Source organism: Melospiza melodia, chromosome 2 (assembly GCF_035770615.1).
Source record: "Melospiza melodia melodia isolate bMelMel2 chromosome 2, bMelMel2.pri, whole genome shotgun sequence".
NCBI classification, from domain to species: domain Eukaryota; kingdom Metazoa; phylum Chordata; class Aves; order Passeriformes; family Passerellidae; genus Melospiza; species Melospiza melodia.
Genome location: NC_086195.1, coordinates 143,198,247 through 143,225,678, shown reverse-complemented (window position 1 = coordinate 143,225,678; position 27,432 = coordinate 143,198,247). Strand labels below are relative to the sequence as shown.

The 27,432-nt window shown below is 53.6% G+C and overlaps 1 protein-coding gene across 3 annotated transcripts in view; it reads right to left on the bottom strand.

The window, feature by feature from the left end:
* The window catches only part of TIAM1 (TIAM Rac1 associated GEF 1), a 142,474-nt gene that overhangs the window by 85,915 nt on the left and 29,127 nt on the right, over nt 1-27,432 (bottom strand). For 2 of the 3 annotated variants that reach the window (XM_063150258.1, XM_063150255.1), the window contains exon 2: nt 21,974-22,033. The gene's annotated coding sequence lies outside the window, so the exon portion shown is untranslated. Of the gene's footprint in view, nt 1-11,688; nt 11,870-21,973; nt 22,034-27,432 lie in introns of those variants that run through there. The other variant, XM_063150256.1, reaches the window with a different exon arrangement.

Below are 27,432 nucleotides of genomic sequence, written 5' to 3'. Positions count from 1 at the left end.
AGGGAAGCTCCTCCAAGCAGCACCCGAAATCCCCGGGCACCAATTAATACCGGGATATTGTTCAGCCTGACCATTCACCAGCACAACGGGGCACGAGGGAGGGGTAATTCAAACCAGCCGCGCAATGGCTCTGAAATGAGACAAATAAACTGCTACAGGCACGGCTGCAAATGTGCTTTGAGGCCTATTTCCATCATCCCCATCCCCCCTGAGCTTTGTTTTACCTGAGGAGCCAGGATGGGCAGAGGAGAGGGGACAAAGGGGAAGCACAGAGCTCATTGCCTGGATGGATGGTGGGATGGGAAAGGGGACAGCAGGAGCACCACAGTGAGGAGAGCACAGGGATGAGGGTGTCACAGGGAAGAGAAGAGCCCCCTGAGCACCTCCCCATGTCCCACCAGCCCCAGGGGACAGGGCTGTGAGCACAAGGAGCCAGGCACTGAGCTCTGGCACGTCCTCCCTCCGCCCAGCTGTGGGAAAGGAGAGCAGCGCTCCATTATCGCTCCCCACACAGGCTCCAACATGCCTCAACTCATTCTCTGCCTCTTAAAAAAACCCAAACAAGCCATGAAAAGGAATGTATAATCACCTGGCAGGGCACCTCTCCGCTCCAGCTTGCAGGCTCTGCCCCACCACGCTCTTTTCCCAGCCCAAAGTGACTTGTGAAAGGTTTTACACAATGGGCACCTCCAACTTTACAGGGGAGACAACATGTCAGGATGGGGACTCCTGACGTGGAGGAACCATGCCCTGATGGGATCTGAACATGGAAGTGAAATCAGGAAGAACAAGTGTTTGTTTGTGCAGGAAATGCAGCAAACACTGGTAAAATCTGAGCCCATGAGGCAGCCAAGATCTGCAGCATGGGAATCACAGAACCGTGGAATGGTTTGGGCTGGAAGGGACTTAAAGCCCATCCAGTGCCACCCTCTAAGAGGGACAGGGACACCTTCCATTGTGCCAGGCTGCTCCAAGCCCGTCCAGCCTGGCCTTGGGCACTGCCAGGGATCCATGGCAGCCCCAGGGAGGGCAGAGAGATTAAACAAACACACAGAAAAGCTGGAGAGCCCTGGGACGGTTCAGTGCGAGACGTGCCTCTGCTCCCAGGGCTCAGCAGGGTTAACAACCCGCTCCTCTCACAGCCCCACATGTAAATACACAATTTTGGGGCACAGGGCCCCCGCTCTGAGCTCATGCTCCACAGCTCCATTTTAGTTTTACTCCTCAAGTGCCTTGTGAAAAGGAAACAAGCCCTGGACGTGTTTGAACAAGCGGGCAACACCTGCTCCCAGCTTTTGGCTCTACTGCATTGTCTGGGGTTTGAGGTTTGTTCTTTAAAGCCCAACCTAACTGGCTTAGGGAAAAAGAAAAAAAGAAAAGCCCATAACCAGTTTCAGGACTAAGAGAGAAAAAGACTTCATTCATTCCAATCCTTTGTTTTCAGGGAACTTACCCTGACATTTCTCTGCCAGCACACGAGGAAAACTGCAGAAAATGCAAACACAGGCAGGCTGGTGCTTCAAAGGGAGAAGGTGCAGCCCTGCCCTGGCTCCAGCTCTGCTGGGATGTTCCTGTAGCAGGGAGCCCGTTCTGCTGGAACCCTGAGCAAGAGGCCAGAGCAGGGCAGCGTCCCGCCCGCCAAGGGCCATGTGTTTGTGCAAGACTTGCAGAACCCATCTCCTGCTCTGCCCAGAAACACCCTGTGCACTCAGAGGTGGGCTCACGGGAGAGCTGGGCACAGCTGAGTGCTGCTCCAGCGGGAAAGGGGCTCCCAGCAGAGCCCAGGGATGGCCCCATCCCAGCAGACTGCAGTTCTGCACTGCCGTTCTCTTCCCAGAGAAATTCCAGGGGGAAATCCACGGACACACAGCTTCAGCCCCCAGTCCAGCCTGCCAGCCTGAACTGAACCAGGAGCTGGGAATCCCACAGCAACACTGCTTGGAGGCTTTCTCCGCTCAAACTCCATCCACCCACGTGAAGCAGAGCGGAATTGTTTATCTGTCGGGGGAGATTCTGCCCAATTAATGCATTAAGGAGTTTGGGGGAATATTCTGGAGCATGCCACATGCTGTGAGCAGATAAATAACATGTCCCACTGTAGATGTTTCCTAACTTAGCCTGTATTTAAGGCAAGTAAGAAATAACAGCACTGAACACGGTTCTTAACACCAACATAAAATTCAAAAACCCAAATGCTGTCTAATTTTGTTGATTCCCTTGCTGTGCCAGTTGCAACAGGGTGATAAATTCCCACAGAAAGGATACCATTCATAAGGACCTTGCATGCCTCCATTTTTAGGGATGTCCTCAGCAAAAGATGATGCACAACAGGTTATGAGCACCACAATGGGTTGGAATTGCACACAGAGAACAATTAATCAAAATAATTCCCATTTACTACCATGACAGCCAACTATAAATTTTAATTCAGCTGAAGGGAAACCAAATATTGACATCCTGGACTAGACTGACCATAAGTTTGACTGATGTCACACAAATCCTGATGCTCAAACAACAACAATTAATAAGCTGTTAGCACCACCAGCTTTAAATATTTTTTAAATAAATCCACCAATTTTTAAATAAATCTACCAATATTTTCCAATCTACTTTAAATAAATGTACCAATATTTTCCCAATGCATTCAGGTGAAGAAATACATCAACCCAAGAGTCATCCAGCTTTTTCCAAAATGACAGTGCCTTTCATGAAGGAAACCATGAGCAATGCTACCTGCCAAGCCAGTAAACAAAATTAGAACTAGAAGAGTCATAAATTCCATTTTTAATCAGGGAAAATGCCAGAAATAATTAAAAACTAATACTCTTTATGGAAACCCAGCTGAAATATTTGCTGATTTAAAATTAAAATGGTCTTGCGTTGGACTAACAAAGGGTTATATTTAGAATATTTTCAACGTTCTCTCACTAACAGCAGCACAGCAAAGCGCATCCACCCCCCGGGAGCCACAGAACAGGGCTCTCTGCACAGGGCTGTGGCAAGCTGAGGCACTAATGGTCCTTCAGCCCCAACTCCCAATTTCTCAGCTCAGTTTCTGCAGGAATCCCCAATAACCCAGCCCCAGCTCTCGGGGATCAAGCTGCTCACATCCACATCCCCCTAATCCTCTGAGCACCATTTCAGAGCCACAATGGGAATGAAATAACAGCCCTGGAGTGCAGCTAGGGGGATAACCACAGCCAGGCAGCCCCAGCCCTCCCATCCCCATCCCCAACAGTGCCATTTCAGGGCCTGTGCTGCTGATAAACCCAGCCTAACACAAAGCTGGGCCTGGGCAGGCCCATCTGGGGCCATCGCTGCCATGGAATACCTGCAGTGCTCACAGGGGATGGGTCCATCCCCCTGTGTTTCCCTACACAAAGTAATTTTCACCTATTGAACATCCCCAGAGAACTCTCAGCCCAGATATGGGGGATGCTCATCACACAAGGACAGGGTTATTTCATGCTGAGGGCTCCTTTTCCCACCAAGTTTTTAAATTCTGGAGGATTTCATTAAATTGCAAGGCAAGGATTTCAGCACCCCAGCTGCCTGACAGCTTTAGTGGTTGTTCAGTGGTGAGGCTTAACCAAAGCTGTGTCTGAGCAAAAAGGTGCTAGATTAGGGCTCTGCTCCTCAACCCAATTCCAGGGATTCACAGCAAGAACCTGAAATCTCCCTGAGTCTCAAAGCCCCTTTTACATCCTGAGAAGCTCCTTTCCTGTACCACTGAAAGAAAGTCAGAATAAATCACAGAATCACAGAATGGTTTGGGACCTTTGAGATCATCCCGGTGAGGTGCCCATGCAGGGGACAGCGACAAATGTCTGCTCAGACAGCACGGTGCCACTTCATCAGAAAAGGCCTCTAAAACCAAGTTAAAAGAGTCACAAGCACCTCCAGACTTGTGGGACCCACTCCATGACTCTGGGATAATGCTGCCATAAATTGTAGGTCAGGCATAGTGGAATATGAATCCCTGGCATTCCTCTGCTAGGTTTGAAAAGGGAGGTTGGACCAAGATAATCCTCTTACTGCTCTGTCACTGTTACTAGCAGAGACTCTCAATGTGAAATTTGGTCCAGCTTGAGCAATAAAATAAGATTTTCATTTCCAGGCTCCTGGAAATGAAAGCCTCAGCGAGCTCGAGGAGCTGGAGCACGGGGGGCTTTGGAAAGCCCTTTGAGTGGGGAGCTGGGGAGGAGCACGGAGAGGCCTCCCCAGCAGTGGATGGAGTCTGTGGGACCTCAGCAGAGCTCTGCTCGCGGTGACACGTGCAGGAGCCGCCTGCTGCGAGCGGCAGGAGCTGCCAGGGGGGCGGCAAGTCTGTCCCTGCTGTCCCCAGCTCCACGGGGACGTGACTCACAGCTCGCTGCAGCCCCAGCCAGCCGAGACATTTCCTTGCCATTTAGACAATGAATCAGGAGCTCTGCGAGGCTTCATCTCCCTGGATTCAAATCCAGACCTTGCTTGTAAGAAGAATTTGAAGAAAGGGTAATTTTGTACACCTGCTGAAAAGGTTTGGTCCTTGGTTCCTTCTCAGCAGTGTTACATGCTGCCATGACCTCAAACCACAGATCTATGAGGTTTTATCTTCCTGTATTCAAATCCAGACCTTGTTTGTAACAAGAATTCAATGAAAGGGTAATTTTATGTACCTGCTGAAAAGGTTCTGGTCCCTGATTCCTTCTCAGCAGTGTTATGTGCTGCCACGATATCGAACCACAGGTCCACGAGGTTTCATCTCCCTGGATTCAAATCCACATCTTATTTGTAAGAAGAATTTGATGAAAAGGTAATTTTCTATACCTGCTGAAAAGGTTCTGGTCCTTGGTTCCTTCTCAGCAGTGTTACATGCTGCCATGACCTCAAACCACAGATCTACAGAATATCCTGAATTAGAAAGGACCCATGAGGATCAAGTCCAACTCCTGACACCCCAACAATCCCATCACATTCTTGAGGAACACCTGGATGTGTTTCACTTTTCCTGAAGCAGTTTACAGAAAACTCAGTGGAAGCAACAGGTTGCAGGCAGAGGATTTGTAAAACTGCTGCTGCTGCTCCCTTAAGTGACTCATTTTGGGGTTCAACGAGCGAAAAGTGCATTAAAATTTCAAAGGGTTCCTGTGCAAAAATAGCTCTGCACAGCTGGAGTGGCTTCAAGTGAGATGCACACTGTGATGAGCAGGTTCAAGATTGCTCTGAGAGAGCTGAATAAATATCTGCAATCTTGTGTGAGTGCCAGGTGAGCTGGGCTCCTCCTGAGGCTGCTGAGCTCTGGGAACACGGGCTGGGCAGTTGTTTCAAACACAGGGTGATCAAATCAAGTCAAGCCTTGGGATAAGCATGGCACAGCCTGAGCAGGTTCTGGGGAGCAGCAGGATGAGCCCCTCGACCTGGAGCACGGACTAGGAGCCCATCCCAGTGCAAGGGAGAACGGCACCACAGGGATGGCAGGTCTAGGTTCCAGAAATGGGGCTGGCTGGATTCACCCTGCACGGGCTGACACCAGAGCTCCCCGTCACATGAGGATATGTGAGCCTGGGTCCAGGGCTCTCACACACAAAGCTGGAGCTGTTTTTCCTGTCATCACAGACCTGGCACTGGCAATTATTTCGTTTCCATCTCTCCAGTGCTGATGGGGGAATCACCGTCCTGTCTCAGGCAGCAGAACAGCCCAGCTCCCATTTCCTATGGAATTTAACAGAATCACAGAATATCCTGGGCTGGAGGGACTCACAGCATCACCCAGCCCAGCTCCTGGCCCTGCACAGACACCCCAACAAGGCCAATCTGACTCTGAGAGTGGTGTCCAAATGCTCCTGGAGCTCTGTGGGGCTGTGCCCATGCCCTGGGGAGCCTGGGCAGTGCCAGCACCTCTGGGGACGAACCTTTCCCTGAAATCCAGCCCAAACCTGCCCTGGCACAGCTGCAGCCCTTCCCTGGGTGCTGTCACTGTCCCAGAGGGCAGAGATCAGTGCTGCCCAGCACGGGAGCCCGGCTTTGGCAGGCACTGAGTGGGTCAGCCTCCTGTTCTGCAGCAGAACCAACCAATGCACCCTGACGAGATCCCAGTCCCTGCAGAGATTCAGAGGGACCAGGCCCTCTGTGTGACCTCCAGCCTGCCCAAATGCTGACCCTGCTCAGTGCCAGCCCCTCTGTGCCCCCTGCTCTGCCTGGACAGCAGTTCCCAAGGAGTTCAGCTGTATGGTACTGCAAACACAAGGTTTCTCCTTTAGCTGTGAACCCCATGGGCTGCCAGCACACCCTCCCTGCAATGCCTCCATTCCCAAACAATCCAGCCCCTTCTCCCAAGCCCTGCGGGTGGATCTACTCTCAAAGCCAAAAAAGCCCTGGCTTCTCTTTTTCCACCAGCCCAGAAGCACAAACCAAGGCTCTGTGAGTCTCTCATGGCCCCAGACACTCTCTGCCTATTGCTTGCATTGCTTCACCAGGTTTGGAAACACAGAACCAGCTCTTGGAGCACCTCATGGATGTGCAACTCTGCCCTTGTCTTGCCTCAGCCCCTGCTGCACATTTCAGCACAGAGGCACTGCCTGAGCCAGCTGGGAATGGACAGCCATGACCAGGGTTCCCAGGGATATTCCCAATAGCTTCTCACTCTTCAGCTGGACATCTATATGAATTCCCCAACTCCAACAGACTTAAAACAAGTGGCTGCATCTTACTCCTCCTCAAAAATCCCTTATTTCTTTTAATTTCCCTTTTAGAAAACTCTCCACAAACTCCAAACTTCAAGGTATGCTCAGGTAAGCATGTCAGGCATAAAGAGCTGTTTGAAGCAGTAAACAGGAGCTGAAATGTCATGGATCCATTCAGGTGCCTCCAGGAATGACAGCTCCAAGGAACACATCACACAGGATGACTCTCCAAATTTTTAAAAACCAGGCTGGTAAATTACAGTGATTTATCACTCCACAACAAAGTACACACACACACACACAAAAGCACTTCCCAGAAAAAGATTACCAAGCAATCATCCAGATGTTACTAAAGCATTAAGATTAATTTGGGGGGGAAAAAAAAAATCAGCGAGGAACTGACTCCCACAGGCTTGTCATTGTCATAAATGTTCTCTTGGAAGTTGTGCAGGATAAAAGAGTTCTGGACTGCACCTCAATTCTCACTGGCTCTGTGTGTTTGGGGGGGCGAAAGGATGGGGGGCAGAAAAGGATGGGGGGCAGAAAAGGACAGGGGGCAGAAAAGGACAGGGGGACCATGCAGAACCTCTGTGCTGTCTCCCCCAGGCTGCCCCAGTGCTCCTGAGCTCCTGGAGTGCCCATTCTGGAGATGCCCAAGGGAACAGCTGGAGGTGGCACCCAGTGCTCTGACTGGGCACAAGGTGGGCACTGGGCACAGCTGGGACTGGCTGACCCCAAAGATCTTCCCCAGCCTGCAGGATTCACTGAGGTGGCTGCTCCCAGCTCCTTTCCCGGGGTGCCCTTGCGCAATGGGGAGCCTCTGTCTGCACGGCAGTGTCTGAGGGCCTGGGGCACACTCTGCACACACCTTTCCCCACCCAGCCCGATGCAAATGAGCAGCCAGGCAATTCCCAGGGGGAAGCAGACAGCTCAAGGTGCTTTGTTCTGCCTGCTGGGGGCTCACCCAGCACTGCCACTGGGCACTGGAGGGGATGGAGGGAATCCTGGCATCCCCCAGAAACAAGGGAAGAAGGTATTCATGTAAAACCTACACACTTCCCTTTTTCTGCCCAACTTCTGCTGTTTCAGAGACCCCAAAAGCACTTTGTGGCTTTGGAAAGGTCTGGCAACTTCCCCAGCTGCTGCAGCTCGGCCTTGCTGGTGCCCTACACTGCCCAACTTCATCTCTGCAGGGGGACAACAGCACCAGCACAAATCAAAGGGACACTTCCCTCCACACACAGGAAAAAACACCTCTTGCACAAAGGCTCTGCAATTCCAGAGCTGGTTCTGTACTTACTACCCAGTATCACATCCCCTCAACAAGTGACTCACTCTTCTGCACCTCACAGGAGAAACTGCGCCCATGGCTCCCAAACTGCTTGGATGGGAAATACAAATAGAAAGGCAGAGCGGTTTTCAGAAGAAAATAACTGAAAATAACTGGTTTTGCCCCTTCAGGAATCAACACAGCTGCTCCCAAGGCCGTGGTTGCCCACTGGCACCCCTGCTGCCCTCACACCCACGCAAGAGCACGCCCATTGTGACTGCCACACTGCTGAGTGCCCGTGGCAGATTTTGGGCAATGCCCTGCCTCCCAGCAGGATGTGCGTGTGCAGGGCGATTTGTGGTGAGCCCAGAGCTGCTCCCAGAGCTGCTGCTCGCTCCCTGTAACTCAGAGGCACTCTGGCAGCGCGGGGTGACTCACTTTGCCCCGCACCAGCCTTGCTCAAGTGGCACCACGGCACATTTTCCATGCTCCTCCCAACAACAGGCACACAGCAGAGAATGCCTGGCCACTGGTTAAACCCTGTAACATCAGCAGGAGCCCGGGCTCCTAACTACCCCTAGAACCATGGAATCACACAGTTGTTACAGCTGGAAAAGACCTCTGAGACCACCGAGTGTCACCATGTCGAGGCACTGCTGCAAAGTGTCAGATTTGAACCACTGCTGCTTTCTGCCAGCCCAGAGCTCACAGCTGGGAGGATCAAAGGCAAAAAGGAGAGTAGGAACTGCTGTGGGTGCTGGAAGCAGGGGGATTCCTGAGGCAAACCAGGAGCAGAGCCCTGCCTGGGCTCAGCCTGCAGTCCTGCCCGATGGGCGCCCCTTCCCCTGCCCACACCACTGCTCTGCTTGGCTCTGGGAGGGCTTTCTGAGCTGCCTGGGAACAGCACATCCCAGCTCCCGTGGCAAGCCTGCCTGGCAGCCCGAAGAAGCAATTACACTAAAAGCACTGTGCAGCGAAGGCAGCACCTGCGTGGCAGCGCGGGCTCACGGGGCTGTGCCGCTGGGACACGGCACGCAGAGAGCAGAAAGCCTTCACACATGGAGCAGCACCAAGGCAGGAGGGGCTGGAGCCCTCACAAACATCCATCCATCCATCCATCCATCCCCCTGTGCCTGCATCCCACTGGGAACACACACACACACAAGCAGCCAGAGTGGGCTCTGAACCAGGCAGAGGGATGCTCCTGTCTGCTTCCAGCTCACTTACAATCTGACATGTCACAAGCAATAAAAACTCCATCCTGCCTCTGGAAACCCCTCTTTTGTGACCCGTGCCTCGTGAGGCACAATAAAAACACCAACATCTACGTGGTGACTTCCCCTTTCGCCCCCTGCCTGTGGCACAGCTGGGCTAATCCCATTCCCACTGCTCCGCATCCTGACCTCCTTAAACAACCCATGCGAGGATGTTAAAACACTCTGATCTATAAATAATGTATTCCCCTCATCCAGCAATGGATTACTGGGCCATAAAACTCCCTGGAATGCTCTGCACAGCCGCCAGTTTAACGAAATAATACCCAGGAAGACACATCAGTACAGACTCACCCTCCTCCTTGATGAATTCCTGCAAAGACTCGATGCCACTGTTACTTTTGCACTGCATTTTTCTTTATAATTAATTATTTATAGCTGGTACTTTATTCCAGTGGCCTTTTTTGCCCCCCATCAGAGCCCCTTTAATTTTCTGAGCTGATAACCCTCAGAGCTGGGAGCAGACAGCACTGGGGAGCCCACCAGAGCCAGAGGGAAGCGCTGAGGTGTCCCTGCCTGACGCACACAGTGAGCTCACAGTTCAGAGCCAAGCCATCCTGCTGGGAGCTCCCACTGCTGCCAGCTCATCCTGCTGCCCCAGCTTTGGGCAGAGCATTCCCAGGCATTCCCTGGAGCAGCCCAGTCACTGACCCTGCGGGGATCAGCCGTGTTTCCCTGGGGCTATTTCCAAACAGCCATTACCTACGAGCCCAGCCACAGTGTGTAACTTCACTGGAGACAAACGAGCCTGCTCCAAACCCTGCTGCCTGATAGACTCACAGCCAAATCAAGGCTTCTGCTGAACACCAACTCCAGCAGGAGTCCAACCACTCATCTCCCAGAGCAAAAGCATTAAACTCAAGCAAACACCGAAATGATGCAAATTTGTGGTTTGGCAGATTTTTTTTTTTTTCTGTCAGGCATTTTGGAAAAATAAAGTATTTCTTCCTCAAAACCAGTGAGGAACCAGCCAGGCATCCTTTAAAGAGCAGGTTCCCCAGGAAGCACGAGCAGGCCTGCCACATTTGGGCACCTGATCCCTCAGCCCAGCCCGCCCTGCTGAGCACAGCACTTTTCCACCCCTTTTCCATAATGCACACATCACGTCAAACTCTGCAAGGACGGGGGAAAACAGGCATGGCAGTGACACCCACCAAACCTGCTCGCTCCGTTCCACAGTGCCCGTCACGTGTGGGAATGTAAATCCCTCCTGCAATATTCAAACACCATCCAAGAACCAGCAGCCAGCTCTGCTACGCGAAACAAAACTCCGAGAGCACGTTTCCAGAGTGACTTACACGCCAGGAAAAGGCACGCAGGATCCTCTGCCTGTGCCCCGGAGGATCGCTCACAGCTGATGGCTCGCACGGCTCTGAGTCAGGGCAGGTCCCTGCCCGTGGCCCTGGGGACAGCAGGAGCCATCCCTGACATGGTCACAGAGTGTCCCCGCAGCCCTGGGGACAGCACAGCAGCAGGGCAGGAGACAGCACTGCTGCTGCTGCTGGGTGCTCATCCCCATGCTTAGTCACAGTAATTGCAGAGCCAGGGCTCTGTGCTCACATTTCCTGTCACCGACCCAAGAATTAGGCAATTTAGATCCTGAGATAGCGCCCGGGATATTAAATAACTTGATAAGCCATCAAATAACTTGATAAGCCGTCGCTGAAGGAACCGGCAGGAAAATGAGCAGCTGGGCAGGGACGAGGCTCCCCCTGTCCCCCCAGTCCCAGGCGGGCAGAGTTCCCAAACCTTTGGGAAGCGGGAGCCCCCCAAAAGGGAGAGCACTGCCCTGCACAGACACCCAGCAGGGCTGCAGTCAAGTTGAAACCTTTCACGGGGCTCATTCTCAACAATTAAAGAGCGTGGCAACCTGTAATTACGGAAAATAAAGCCAGACAGCTGGAGAAGGGAACATCTCCCGTCGGTAACACGATCCCACATTTTCTCTCTTAGGGAATTCAGCTATGAACTCCCCGGGCCCCATTCAATCAGCACAAACCCTGGAGAAGCAAACTGAACACAACTCACATAAAGCAGCACACAACAGAGGGGATCGGGAGGGGAGAGCCCTCCCGGACACACAGCAGCAGCCGGACAGCCCGGTGGTGCCGCATCCCGGTCCCATTCCCCACACCAGACAGCCTGCCGGCATCCCGGTGCCGCATCCCGGTCCCATTCCCCACACCAGACAGCCTGCCGGCATCCCGGTGCCACATCCCGGTGCCATTCCCTACACCAGACAGCCAGCCCGGCATCCCGGTGCCGCATCCCGGTCCCATTCCCTACACCAGACAGCCAGCCCCGCATCCCGGTGCCATTCCCTACACCAGACAGCCAGCCCCGCACCCCGGTGCCACATCCCGGTGCCATTCCCTACACCAGACAGCCAGCCCCGCATCCCGGTGCCGCATCCCGGTCCCATTCCCTACACCAGACAGCCAGCCCGGCATCCCGGTCCCGTTCCATGCCCGGCTCTCACCGCTCATCATCAGCAGCACGAACATCTTCGCCTCTGCTGCTCGCCGAGCCCCGGCCGCCGCTAGCACACAGGAGGAGGAGGAGGAGGAAGCGCCTGCATCGCATTCCCCTGCCGCTCCGGAGTGGGTGGAACTGGCCAAGTTTCACGCCGAGATGAGATGGGTCAATGGGGTGTGTTTGAAGGTTTGGGGTTTTGCCATCCCTCCCTCCCTCCCGTCCCTCCCTCTCCTGATGAATTCCTGCCGTCACAGGCTGCAGACGAGCTGCCACTCAGCCCCGCTGGCTCCTGAAATCTGAATTCCTAAGGACATCCCTCCGGGTGACTGAACTCACCGGCTGTGAGAGGAGCCCAGAGCTCGATCCCCAGGAGCCCGAGAGATTCCGGGTGTACCGGCTCCACAACCCTCGGGACTCTGCTGTGTTCGCAGGCAGGAGACAGAAAATAAACCATTCTGACCCAGCCTGTGCCTTCTGCCTCTGCCCTGCACTCCCCCAGCACCCCGAGGGCTTCCCGGGTCCCTACGGGATGGGGCTTTGGGAAGGGACTCCTTAAAAACACACCCGCAGCTGCTCTCACAGGTGCAGAAGGGTTTCCAGGATGGGGAATTAGGAATTACATCGATCTGGTTTTACTTAATTCCCTACTTCCACACAACCGTCTGTGGATTAAGATTTGAGCAGCAGCAGCAGCATCCTCCAGCCCAGGGCTGGCTAATGGTTGCTATAAATAAGAAATACCGACACAAAACCCATCTGTGTTTATCCCCCAACTTGCCTCTGCACCACCTATGTGGGACAGGAAAAACAGGTATGAAACTGCTCTGAAAAAGAAGCAGACAGCACAGTCAATGTTCTTTACAAGCAGAAATCAAATTAGTTAACAAATTAACATCTACAACTGTACACGATGCTTCAGACATACCGACTATTGAGCAATATCCTTACAGTCCCACCCTCTGCAACCCAGCAGTGACCACGAGCTGGGAAAAGGACAGAACCACGAGGAAAATAATAAAATTAAAAGGCAAAAGGTACGAGCAGGAGCCTGGTTCTGACCCAGGGCTGGAGAGACAGCTGTGGCACCAAAAGGGTTTAACAGCTGGAGTGGGGCTGTGGGGTTCCACAGCCCGGGTGCTGAGCAAGGGATGAATGATTCTATTTTGGGACAGGGACAAGATATCAGAAACACCATTTGACAAGGCACAGCCATGCTCACAGCCCCCGTGGCCAGGAACAGGAGTGAGCAGTGAGTCCGAGCCCACTTCAAACAGCGCCTTGACTCCTCACCTCAGCTGCTTCCCACAGAGCCACCCACGTCCAGCACGAGGCGCCCCGTGACCACAGGCACAGCCCAGAGCAGCACAGGGCTGCAGGAGGGTGGGATGGGATGGGGTCAGACACTGTTTGGCCCAGGGAGCAATCCTCAGCATTATGGTGAATTTAAACCCTGAATGAACAAACCAGCAGCTCCCATGGCAGACAAACAATCGGAGAGCAGCTTTCAGGCTGGGAACCCCGAGCAGAAGAGCAGGTTTGGTGAGCCACCCATGGTGACTCAGAGGGCCACGGGGGCTGTGGTGCCTGCCCTGCTGTGCCTGCCTGCGGGGCCGCTGGAACAGGGCACAGCTCCCACACTGCACAGGGACCGCTGACAGTGGAACAGGATCACTCCCACTGGAATGGGATCACTACCGTCGGAACGGGATCACTGCCATTAGAGGGGATCATTCCCATTGGAACAGGATCACTCCCGTCGCAATAGGATCGCTGCCATTGCTGTAGGATCACTCCTATCGAAACAGGATCGCTGCTGTTGCAATAGGATCTTTCCCATCGAAACAGGATCACTGCCATTGGAACAGGATCTCTCCCATTGGAGTGGGATCGCTCCTGTCAGAACAGGATCACTCCCATTGGAACAGGATCGCTCCTGTCAGAACAGGATCACTCCTGTCAGAACAGGATCACTGCCATTGGAACAGGATCACTGCCATCGCAATAGGACCACTATCATCAAAGCAAGATCACTCCAGTGGGAACGGATCACTCCCATTGGAGTGGGATCATTCCTGTTGGAACAGGATCACTCCCATCAGAATGGGATTGCTACCATCAGAGTGGGATCACTGCCACTGGATTGGGATCACTCCTGTCAGAGCAGGACCAGTCCCATCAGAGCTCCTGTTGCAATAGGATCACTCCCATCAGAGCAGGATCACTCCCACTGCAATGGGATCACTCCATCGCAATAGGATCACTCCCATTGGAGTGGGATCACTCCCATCGGAGCAGGATCGTTCCCATTGCAATAGAATCACTCCCACTGGAGCAGGATCGCTCCTGTCGCAATAGGATCATTCCCATCAGAGCAGGATCACTCCCACTGCAATGGGATCACTCCCATCGCAATAGGATCACTCCCATCGGAGCAGGATCGCTCCTGTCGCAATAGGATCATTCCCATCACAGCAGGATCACTCCCACTGCAATGGGATCACTCCCATTGGAGCGGCCTTGGTGTGCACCCACACTCAGGTGTGACACCCCAGCTCCCACAGATGCTGCAGCCACGCTGCCACCCTGCACAGGAGGGACAGGTGCCTGCTGTGACACATCAGCAGCCAACTCCGCACTGAATTCACATTGGGAGGGCAAAGGCAGCAGCACCCTTCTGCCCTGCCAGCGCCACCTGCACCCTGCCGCAGCATGGACAGCTCGTCCTGCTACCCACAGCAATCCCTGGGCATGCCACAACTGCCAGGAAAGCATGAGCTGCTGCAGAGCAGCTTGCTGAAACCTTCAGACATTGCTGTAACCACTGCTGGGTTTTAAACCACAGAATCATCTCCTTGGAAAAGACCTCTGAGACCACCGAGTCCAGCCTGTGCCTGATGCCCACCTTGTCACCAGCCCAGAGTGCTGAGTGCCACATCCAGGGATTCCTGGGACACCTCCAGGGACGGGCACTCCAAACCTCCTCGGGCAGCCCCTGCCAGTGCCTCACCATCCTTTCCATGGGGAAATTCCTCCTGGTGTCCAGCCCGAGGCCGTTCCCTCTCCTCCTGTCCCTGTTCCCTGTCCCTGGGGACAGCCAGGAACTGCCAAACCTGCTGGGAGCCAGCCTGGGATGTTCTGCCTGGAACGGCACAGCCAGCCTGGCCAGCTCCGAGGGGATGGGGTGGATGCAGGGATGGCATCTCCAGCAGATTCAGGAGCAGCCATGAGCTCTGTAGGGCACAAAATGACTCTCCCCTCCTCAGCTGAGTCTCTTCTCCTTCCATCCTTCTGGCAGGATGAATCCCACCAGAATGGAGAAGGTTTAGGTCACACCTCAATGGGGGATGCAGCTCTGATCTCTGCTCCCTGTGACAGGGACAGGACCCAGGGAGCAGCTGGAGCTGTGTCAGGGGGGGATCAGGAAAAGGTTCTTCCACTGCCCAGGCTCCCCAGGGAATGGGCACAGCCCCACAGAGCTCCAGGAGCCTTTGGACACCACTCCAGGGATGGATTGTTGGGGTGGATGTGCAGGCACAGGAGCGGGACTGGATGATCCTTGTGGGCCCTTCCAACTCAAGACATTCTGTGACTCTGTGAACCTTCCAGGGAGGTTCTGGGTCCCCAAATATCCATCCCACCACACAGCCCAGAGGAGAAAGGACCTTTTTGATCCCACCAGACCCAGAAAGGTCCCACAGCACAGCCCTTCTCTGTGGTGGAAGGAAGGCAGGCACAATCCAGGTCTGTACCCTGCTAAAGGTGTTTTTATCAGCCCTAATTAACATCCTGGGCCTCTCACACCCTGGCACACCTGCTAATTAGCAGGCATGAGTTAATATCATTTTAACAATGGATTAGCACTTGGGGCAGCAGAAAGGAGTCACTTCAGCCAGTGACTCAGCCTGAGCACAGAGCAAGGTGAGACAGCAGGAGCCTCTGCTGGGCTCACACAGGGCTCTGCAGACCGTATCTCCTTAACTAAGGCTTACTTTACAAAGCCACGCTGCTTCAAAAATTCATGATTGCATCTGTCTTGTTTTCCACCTGCACACGCAGGTGGCCTGGAGCAGGTTCTGTCTCAGCACCCAGACAGGTGGGGCCACTCGGGTCCCTCCGCAAGCCACGGTGGCGTTCCTGAGGTGATCACCACCCCCTCCAATCAAACGTCCTTCAGGACACGACCTGGGGTCTGGCAGCCACTGATCACCCCTCAGGAAAGCCTCAGGGAACACCGAGGAGCTGGTGGTGTCCAGGCCAGTGCTGGTGCCTCTCCAGACATCCCGCAAGCACAGACCGTGCTGGGCACACATCACTGGGACACTGGGAATCCAGGAAATCCTGAAAAAACTGCGACCCTACACACATAACCTGGCCTCCAAGGTGCCCTGTGGATGGTGTGGCCAAGCCACGCACTGCTTTCACCCTGGAATCCCACTCCTGGTGTGGCCTGGCAGGAGCAAAGGGTTGGCACAGCTTGGCTCGAGCCAGCTTGCGTTCGGTCATAAACTGAAGAACAAAGCTGACTTAGCTTGCATTGCTTTTTTGAAACCTCCACTTTCAAACTCTGTAAAGCAGCGCCTCGCAAGAGGGCACTGAAGGAAAACCATCACACCACCATCAGAATTGTTCCTACCCCCTCAAATTGATGTCTAACACTGCCTGCCTTCACTTTGTCCAATAAAACCCTGCAAAGCACCCCCTGGCAATTACAGAACATTAATGCCATGGAAAATTATCCTGGGTTGAATGTATCCACACTCCCTGCTATCAGAAAGGTTTTCTCAGCCTCATGTTTCTATTTGGGATTAGGAAGGCAGTTGTGAAAGGCATGTATTGTTCACTCACAAACGGTTCCCTTTCAGCCCCTACAGAAGCCAGGTAATGAATTACAGGAGGGTTTTTCCCTTTGGAGAGGTCAGCAGATGTATCAGCTCCTGGGAAAGCTGATCCCTGCTGTTGGGCTGCAAGGGCGCTGCAAAGGCCCCTGGAGAGCTCCAGGGAGGGGACGGTGGCAGCGAGCCAGCACCTCTGCCCACCAAACCCAGTGACAAGGGGCAGGAGCCGCCTCTGGGCCCAGCACAAGGGGAAATTTCAGGGTCTGCCTGGCAAATTGAAGGGTTTGGCTCTGCAGACACCCAAGGGACCCCCGAGGACCATCCAGCCCTGCACAGACACCCCAACAATCCCACACCGTGCATCCCTGGGAGCATTATCCAAAGGCTGGGCAGAGCTGAACAGAACAGGGCCTGCTTCCTTTTTCCATGGGAATGCTCAAGGAGAAACATTTTACTCAAGACCTCTAATGCAAACACCTCCTCTCATAGATTTTTTTAAACTAGGCAGTAGCTGCTGTCATTTCCACGCTGAGTTCTGACACACTTGCACCACATCCCTGCCAATAGTTTGAATTTCATTGGGAAAAGCAGCTCTGAGCAAGAGTGACAAGCTGCACGCTGCTGACGAGGCTGTCAAGGGATGGATAATGGAGCTTCACTGGAGCTGTCAAAACTTTTCAGCACTAAAAATAGGTATCACAAGCTTCTGGACTGGCTGCGCTGAAGCATTAAACACACAGGATATTGACACCCTCAGAGGCGCCCAAAGCCACTCACAGCTGAGTAAAACCAGCATTGTGTGATGGACAGCAAAGGCCCCTGAGTTGTACTTATGTGCAGAAGAGCAAAACAACACAGTACAGGATGAAATCTCCTATCCAGGCTGGCCAAAGCTGCACACACACCTTGGAACAGAACAGCTCAATATGGGATCCAAACCTGGGCACAGACAGAGAGAAAGGAAGGGAAAAGCTGTGAGAGGAACTCTGTGCCCTGTTATCCCAGTTCCAGGTGCCACAGAAGGGGAGGGCAGAGATCTTCCCGTGGCAGCTCCTGCCCTTCATCCCTCCCCTGCCCCTGCCCAGCAGAAAGGGCTCAGGGCTGTGAGGGGACAGCCAGGGAGCACAGGAGGAGAGGGAACAGCCTCAGGCCGGGCCAGGCTGGACACCAGCAGCAATTTCCCCATGGAAAGCGTGGTCAGGGATTGGAATTGCCCAGGGAGGTTTGGAGAGCCCATCCTGGAGGTGTCCCAGGAGTTCCTGCACAAAAATAAAAGATGCTGCTCCACTGCACATGTTCTCATTTTTAAAAAACAAGCTCCAATTTATTTCTTCTATTACAGCCAGATGGTTTAAAAAGGAAAAAAAACCAACCCACCAGATCTCCCCTCAATGTCACCTCAATGAAAAGCAGGCCTGACCTGGTTTCAGCCTCCCTGGCCCAAGCAGGGCACAGGGAGCACATACTGTTAACAGCTCTCCCAGGGGCCCTGAGCCTCTCACAGCCTGACCAAAGCCCCCAGGGGCAGCAGGGATCTGCACCTCAGTCCTGCCCACAGGGCCACAGCACTGCCTGTCACAGCTGACTCAGGGCTGCAGCACCACAGCTGGCACAGCTGGACCGGCCACACGTCTGTCTGTGCCTCACTGCCAGCCCTGCTCCCCCTGCCTGCTCACCTGTTCTGAGCTGCCTTCAGGGGCCTTTTTCCCTCCTAAAACTCCCATCAACTCATTTGATTGAAAGAGCAACACAACTTCCCGTGAAAGTAAACGCTGATTTTCAACCCTCCCTGTTCATCCTTCCCTTGTTCAAAGCCATGCCACAACATCCCATATAAGCAATTCCATTTCCCTGTGTCTGTCTGCCAGCGCCGTGCTGCTCAGGAGGAACAAATCTCTCATTTCAAAGCACAGTTTGTGCCCATCTGTGCCCTCTGTGAGGCACCGTGTTCCAGTGGGACACAGGGAACCACTGGCACAGCAGCTGGGATACACCAAGATCTCCACCCCAAAGGCACTCCTGGCTAAAAGGGAGGTGGGATCAGCATCTCAGGAGAGGTTTTCAAGCCCTGCCTTGAGAGGAGCCTGGCTTGGTCCCAGAGCTGATCCTGCTTTGGCAGGACCCCACACGTCCCTTTCCCTGACTGACACAGTGACCCCAAGCTCAGGGGAGCTCCCCAAACAATTCCCAAATGCCCAGGGCCACCTATGAGGCAGAGATCTCCACCAGGGAACACCTTTAAACCATGACTTAAACTCTTCTCCATGGCCAGCAGGGCAAGGAGAGCAGAGGCAGAACAAGGGCCACAGGAAAGAAGGAGCAACTGGAGGGACATCTTCTCTGAACTGCGGTCTTGGGCTGTCTTTTAGTACCAGCACATTTAAAACAAAATAAAGAGCTCTTAAACCTTGTTCCAAGCTACTTTTTGGAGCAACCCTGACAGACACAGCTACACATTCACCTGAGGAAGGGCTGCTTTAGGGTGTCGCCTGAGCCCCCAGCTCCCAGTGCCACTGCTGTGCTGTGATCCTGCCCTCTTACTTGTGCAAAAGTGAGGCTGAAGGCTCAGAGAGCCACCACTGCTCCCAGTGATGCCCAAGACTCAGAGTTCATGCACAGATTAACTTCTTAAGCAAGCTCAAGGGCACAGACCTGCTCCCTGCTACTGGCAAAAGCCTTGCATTCTGAAAACCACAACAGTTCCACAACTGCTGATTGCTTTTCCTCATTTGTACTTTATTTTTTTTTAAAGTCCTGCCTGTTCCTCCTACTTCTTATGAGGCTTTTCAGTATTTGTCTGTGACTTGAGTGCTAAAGCCAGCTTTGGGATTAAACACAACATTTGGGAGGGGGGCTGCAACGCTGCCTGCTGTCACGGCTCCAGCTCTAAGAGCCATCAGGGCACATGCTGCCCTGTGCAAGTCTGTGACCAAAGCTGTTTTCCCTTCACTCTGTCCCCCACATGCACACAGACGTGATTAATGCACAGGGCAGTGCTGGAGAGGCACCGCAGCTGCAATAAATGGGCAGGGGCACAAGAACTCACTGCTGCACAGGAACAGACCAGCTCCATTTCAGGGCCTGCACTGAAGCTGCAATAAATGGGCAGGGGGCACAAGAACTCACTGCTGCACAGGAACAGACCAGCTCCATTTCAGGAGCTGCACTGCAGCTGCAATAAATGGGCAGGGGCACAAGAACTCACTGCTGCACAGGAACAGACCAGCTCCATTTCAGGGCCTGCACTGAAGCTGCAATAAATGGGCAGGGGGCACAAGAACTCACTGCTGCACAGGAACAGACCAGCTCCATTTCAGGAGCTGCACTGCAGCTGCAATAAATGGGCAGGGGCACAAGAACTCACTGCTGCACAGGAACAGGCCAGCCCAGTGTCAGGGCCTGCACTGCAGCTGCAATAAATGGGCAGGGGGAACAAGAGCTCACTGCTGCACAGGAACAGACCAGCTCCATTTCAGGGCCTGCACTGCAGCTGCAATAAATGGGCAGGGGGAACAAGAGCTCACTGCTGCACAGGAACAGACCAGCTCCATTTCAGGGCCTGCACTGATTGCCCAAAAGCAGAAGTGTGCTGAGGCATGCCAGGAATGCTGGGCTGGGTCACTGGCAGAAATGGCTTTGATAAGGTGGCCCACTTCCCCCAGAGAGCCAGGCTGGGCACAGGAGGGAACTCCCAGACATGAATAACCCTGTTCCTCATTGCGGGGCTCTGCAGAACTGCCTGAGCTGAGGCTCGCAGGGTGTGAGCATCCCTCCCCTCCCACTGCAGTAACACCAGCTCAGAGCTTCCTGCAGGAAGCACAAAGGCACAGGAAAGCCCAGGAGGCCCCTGCACCTTCCCCATCAGGGATCCAGAGCCTCTCCAGGAGGAGCCTCCTCTTCCTCCCTCCCCCTGGTCCTCACAGCAGCTGTCCCCTGGGACATCAGCTTGCAGGAGAAGCTCCAAAAGCCACAGCAAAGCAGCACAGCCCCACAGAGGGCAAGGAAAGCTTCAGCCAAGGGTGTCCATCAATTCCTGCACCGCTCTGATGGCACTGCTGGGAAACAAGAGAGCCAGACAGGCTCCAAGACAGCTCCTTCCTCCACAGGGCTCTCCAAAAATGACCACAGCAGGGCTGCCACATCCTGCCTGCCTCTTCCAGCAGCCTGGCTCCCAAAGCACCACAAATTCATTCACAAATGCCAAAATTAAAAAAAAAAAAAAGGGATTAAGTTCTGTGTCAGCCATGGAAGAAGCACCAGGCTTCAGGGCAGCAGCCCCTGTGGCACGAGTCAGTATTTGATACAACAGAGAAAAGGGAAGAGAAATGGAAAGCTCTCCCATCTTCCTGCTATTTTGCCTTAAATGCACTGTAGTTTATGTCCTCAATAAAAGCCTGTGCATATCTTCCCAACTTAAATGTGGATTGGAACCTCGGGATTACTGCCCTGGCAGAATTAACGTATCAGACATAAAAACCATAACATTTCATTATCCATTGCACAGCACGTGTGCTTTCCCCTGGGAGACTGGAAATACCACCAGTTTCACTACCATTTCCTGCAAACTGGCTGCCCTGCCACACGTTCACACAGGGGCATGCTCACTCTGATGATAGAGCAGTCCTCTGGTGTCATCCCTCTTCCTTTATGATGCTGACATTTTTTTAAATCCTGTTTTTCTCTTCTGTTTTTGTCTCTGCGCTACAAAACCACTGGGCTGGAAATAAAAAAAATAAAACTTACACTGGAACAAAAAAACCAGCTCCTATTCGTGTGGCTGGAAACACACCATACCCTGATGTCTGGAGCAAGGGTAGAAGGCAGCACAGAGGCAAGAAAACCCCAAACACAACAGGGCAGGAGGACTCAGACTCATTTATGGGCACTGTGGTCAATGGTGAGGCACTGAAGGACAGAATCTCTCCCCGTGTGCTCCCTCTCAGTGCAATTCAGAGCTGTGCACACACACAGATTTGCCTGAAAGGCCACAACAGGGGCAGCACACACGGAATCCCCCAGGAGTGAGCACACCGTGGTCAATCTGCAGTGAGCACACAGAAACGTGGGCAGGAGCAGGGGCCAGAGAGCAGCCTCTGGGTCACCCTCGTACTGCACCTTCCAGGCTGCCCCAGGAATCCTCCTGTTTAATCAGTTCTGTGTCTTTGCAAAGATTAGCGACCAACTGTCCCCGTTTAGTGCTGCCGTGGTCTGTCAGCATTCCTGGACTTGCTGGCTTGGATAAAACAGGCAGCTGCTGGCAGGGGCTCCCACAGAAACATTTCCCTCTGCATCTCCACGAAGCCTGGATGTCGTTATTCCCAAAAAACCCTGTTTATGCCCAAGGGACCCCTCCTCCTGCTCTGCAGGCTGGGGGCTCTGCTCCAGGACAGGTGAGCAAAGCAGGAGCTGCACACACACACACACCTTCCCCAAATCCACCCCGGCATTACTCACATGAGGCTGGCACAGCAGCAATCGGGACGAGAGGGAAACATTGGCTGTCCCACGGGGCTCCTGGAATAAGAAAATTAAAAGGTCAGCTTGAAGCACCCACATGCGCAGAGATGTTCAGCTGTGACCCCCTGAAACACACCTCAGAAACAAACACACCCCAGCAGCCAGGCTGTCATCAGTGACACACCTCGACCTGTTGGTGCAGGGGGGCAATAACTCAAACCCCAATTGCTCCTCACTGGATTTGCCAGAGCCACAAAAGCACAAAAGCCAACTGAGGCAGTTTCCCTTCGCCCTGCAGCCGGTCAGCCACGGACACTGAGGGGTGCAGGAGCATTTCCCTTCCTTGCAGGCAGCATTTCCCTGCTCTCAAGCATCTCTTTGCACAGCCCTTGGGTACAGCCAGCTGTACCCCTGCCCCTGAGCTGCAGCTTTGGCTCCCACTTCAATGCTCTCAGCGGAATTAGGGTTAGTGCGGATCTCACAGAACAACCTGGACGCACCGGCAGAGGTCTCAGGTAGCAAAATTAATGTATGTATGAAATAAATCCCCGGAATGCCTGCACAAGCAGTGAAAGGTCACTGAACCCCCAGACGGCTCAGGATTGGAAGCATGAGGGCACTGACAGCTCCCATCCAGCAGAGATCTCCCCTGGCTCTCCCCTGCCCAGGGCCTGCTGACAGCTCCTTATGGAAAATGCTTGTTCTCCCACACCAGGGGATGGGAAGAGCAGGGCATCCCTGGCCAAGGCACCACTGAGCAGCTCTGGGCATGATGTAACAGCATCAGACATCTGCCAAAGGAATGAGCCGGCTCCAACATGCCCTGCTCCAAACCCGCACGGCAATTTCCATTCCACAGCAGCGGCGGCTTGTGCTGGGGCTTAAACCCTCTCCAAACATCCATTTCCACAAGGAAAATCCGTGCCCAGGGCTCCAGCAACACACCTTGTAATCCCTGTGAGCAATGTCAGCCTCCAAAGCTGGGAAATCACTTTGTTCCTGGGGATCAGGGAATTTAAAATGCAAGAACTTGGAATGTCCTGATGGGCTTGGTAACCTGAACCCCGGGAGGAAACACCTGCTCTGTTTTATCCATCCATAATCCCATGGCAATGGCCTTTTGCTCGTGGACAATCCAGCTGGGAAAGAGGGGAGGGAGCTGCCAGGAGCCAGCAGCCCAACCCCACACAGCAAAACACCTCCAAAATCCACCAAACCCAACGTGAGCTCCTCCATCCAAACCCCTGCAGGGACCCCATCCACCCCAGTAGGCATTTGGGGTCACAGCTACACCTCCCCTGTGCCAGCACAATTTTCCAGGTTTTCACGGAAAATTAAATTTTCCAGGATCTCACAGGGAAGAAGAGGCACAGCCAGAAACAAAAAGGGATTTTCATCCAAAACTCACCAACTGGATGCAGCCATTATCCCAGACATCTGCTTGGTGGAGTCACACAGGATGGAGCCAGGACTGGTGCACCCAACACTGGTGGGTGCCCAAAAAAACCCTCCTGCAGCCAGCAAAATCCTTCTCCCAACCCAAAAACCCCTTCTCCCAGCCCAAACAAAACCCTCCTCCCAGCCCCTGTCCCATCACAATTCCTGCCCCAAGCAGCTCCCTGGGACATGAGGCATTCCCCCCTGGAGGAGCACAAGGATGGACAGATGGTTCAGGATCAGCCTGCTCTGGGAGAGGCAGGAGCTGTGCTGTAATTCACACTGCATCACAGCCCTCTCAGGGAGAGAGAGCAAGGCCAGACTGGGCAGACAAACCCAGCTCTGACAGCTCCTGAGCTTAGCTTAAAGCTGCATTTCAATAATATGTGTGCAGAGGTTTTAATGCATCTCTTGAAAGGTGAGCAGAGAAACAAATCAAAGTGTTGCTAAAACCATTCAATTTTCCCATATAAACTAACAGAAGTTCAGCTGCAAGATCTACAAAGTGTTTTCATTTATTGTAAGGAAAACCTGTGATACCCAACCACCCTGAGGTCAGAGCACTGATGTTTTCTGCCCCAGGAGCTCCAGCCTCCCCAGGGATCTGTTTTGTGTTATCCACAAAAGCCTTTTCTCCCCTTTTTCTGTTCTTCCCTTTTTCTGCTCACGGGGAAGCCCAGCATCCCAACAAGTGCTGCAAATGCCCAGTTGTGTCCCTGATGTAAGCGTGGCTCCACAGCCTGTATCACCCTGCAGAATGTGTAACCCCAGCTCAGCAATCCTATTACAGCGCTCCCAGCATTGGTACAGCACAGATTTAGCTCTCAGCTCTGCACTGCTTTATCTCTTCGTGGCTTTGCCAGGGCAGAAATCAGCTCAGGCTGCAAAGTGGGGATATCCAGATGCTTCTCATGGTTTTGGTGCACATCTGGGGGGGAAAGCTCATGGAGCTGCTGTGCACCCTCCCAAGGATCCTGGTGGCTGCAGAGGTGACGTGTGACAAAGAGAGATGGCCAAACAAACCAAAATCAGCAATCAATCCCCAACTCCACGTGCCCCTGGACTGCTGTCCCTGCTGTTTTCAGCAAACTGAGCCCTCCCAGGGCCCAGCACACACCCAGGTGTTGCATCCAGCACTGAATGCACAGAGCTGAGCCACAGTAGCCCTGCAGCTCCTCCATCACCATGCATCTCCTCCATCAGCACTGGCACCCAGCTCCAAGGCTGCTCTCCCTCCCCAAAACCCTCCTGCCAGCTCCCTGTGCCTTGCCCAACGCCTCTTAGCTCACATCACACCTCCAACACCTTTCTCAACTCCTGCTTTGCTCACTGCCAGCAGCCCAAAGGCCCTGGCCTGGCCAGCAGGACACTGTGGGAGCACCAGCCCAGCTCTGGATGCTGCTGAGAGGCTGGCACGGCCCAGGGAGCCGCCAGGGCTCTGCAGACACAGCTGCACTCCCAGGGCTTTGGGCTCATCCTGCAGCACCAGCTGGGATGGACGTGGAGGGGCAAGGAGGGACCAACACAAATGGCTGTGCAGATGTGCCAGTGAAAGCAGGCTGCCCAAACCCACAGCAGCTCGGGTCTGGGGCATTAAAAAGTCATTTAGAAGAAATAAAACCGCCCTGCCACTCGAGGATGTTTGGAAACCTTTCCATTTCCTTGGCAAACAGGCCGGGGGAAGCAGAGAGAGGTCACAGGCAGCCCCACTGAAGCTCCCACAGGAGTTCCTCCTCCCCTCCCCTCCAGGGCCAGTTCCTGCTCTGGCTTCCAAGGGGCCATTCCCAGGAGCTCTCACAGCTTCACCCTGCAGGGCAACAAAACCCTGCGGCATTCCTGGGAACGATCCCAGCTCTTCGCTCTGGAAATCATCCCTCCCCACCCTGAACTCCCCTGGCTGGGCTGAGGCGGGGCTGCTGCAGCCCTCACCCACCCCGGCCCACCCTCCGGCATGCCTTCCTCCTCCTCCTCCTCCTCCTCCCTGTCCATGTGGCCTTTGCCAGCAGCCAACAAGCCCAGCCTTTGTCCTGCCTGCAGTGCCCTCTGATCCCTGCAGGGCCCTCTCCCCAAGCACTGCAGAGCTCAGCAACTTTTCCCAGAGAGAAAAGTTTATAAAGCAGCCCTTGAATGTGTGCTGAGTGGCTTTGTTTCACACTGAGCTCACACCTGGCTGCAGACACCAGGGACTGGGACACTCCTCACCTTTGGTGACAGAAAACCTGGTCTGGGGGTTCTGCAGCAGCCCACGGAGCAGCACAGCCTTGCAGCACTGTCTGCTGCCCTGAATTGGCTTCCACAGGAGTGGAATTTGCTTCTGCAGGAGCCGCACATCAAACACATCCAAAAAGGAAACCTGCCCTCTGCTCGCACCTCAGCTCTGCCCTCCAGCCAGCCTCTCTGATGTGCTGCTGCCCTCTCACCACTGCTCCTTTCCCCCTGGTCCTGTCCATGGCTCTGGCCTGCAATTACACATCAGCAGGAATGTTCTACCAGTGCCTGCCCCTCTCTTGTCCTCCCTGAGAGCCATCCTTGCCCTGCTCTGGGAGCAGCACAGCAGCCCCAGATCTCTGTTTATACACACACACATACACACAGGAACGCTGCTGAGTGCTTCCTGAGAGGGAGCTGGGCCCAGAGAGCTCCTCTAACCTACACAATCCCACCACGCTGTCAGCTCCCTGTAAACACAGCCATGCAGGCTGGAGCTGCTCACTTGGCAGCGCAGCACACGGGTCTGGCAGCTCCCCGTGTCCCCTCTGCTGTGCCATTTCCCTCCCCAGAGCCAGCACAGCTCACACAGCACCCCACAGGTCTCTCCCCATGCTCTACCCTGCAAATCCTCCTGTGAGGAAGGAGAAAACTGCACCTGCTCAGGCTCAGGAGCATCACCACAGTGTATCGTGCAGTTATTGCAGCACCTGGAAGAGCGGGATGGAGAAGGCACCACTGCTCAAACACCACTTCATGCTCTTCCCTTTGCCCCCTTTGCTGTCTGGCAGGGAAGGGAGGCCTGATTTCTGCAGGCAGGCTGTTCCCACTGAACCTTTTATTTTATTTTTATTGTATTTTTATTTCACGAAGCCTGCTCCCAGCCCAAGGTGCCCGTGCCTCCCAGTGCTACTTTCCAGAGGAGCAACCCTGCCCTGCAGAGTGAGGAGCTCCGAGCCAGCAGCAGGAGAGGGATGATGCTCAGTTTGACAAGGAGGCTGTCAGTGGGCTCTGAAATGTCACTCCCACACCTCACAGACGCACTTGGCTCATCCCTTGCTGCACAGCAATGTACTGGAGCTCCTTTTGTAACTGAGACAAAATGTTTCACCAGGCTGGAGCTTTAATTTGGGCAAAAACCTCTCCGTCCCTTTGCGTTGAAAGGCATTTTAATTAATCGTCTTGAGCATATTTAAACTGTTCCATCCTTTCTCAAGACATTTTTCCAGGGACAAACCATGTCCTTAAGTAAAACCCATATGGCACCAAGCTGAACTTTAAAAGCCCCAAAGCAACACCAAAAAACATGAACTGATATTTCAAGCAGGTGGATCCTCCACCTCTCATCATCATCATTGTCCCTGCCTTTGCCAGAACTTCTATCTGTGAATAACTCTGGAGGGATAACCAGGACCAATGTTGGTATCATGGCAGCTTGTTGTGCAACAAGCATGTGAGATAAATCACAACTGGAACGACAGGAAAAAAAAAAAACCCAAGTGAGAGGAGACACCAAAAACCCGTGGGAGAGAGATAACACCAGTTCCACTGAGCTCTGGGATCTCATCTTGCAGAGAGCCCATCCTTTCAGCACCAAAAATAATCCATTAGATGAGCTTTCCTTTCCAGCATCCATTTTCAGTCCATGTAAAAACTGTCCCAAAAAGCACCAATCACTGCCATCTCCACATCCTCTCCATCCCTTCACATTTCTTGCTCCAAATCCAGGTGGAAAAGGAGGGAAGCCCAGCTACAAAGCAGCTCAACTTCAGTCTATCCTGAATCCTGGATAAATGAAAATGTGGATGCAA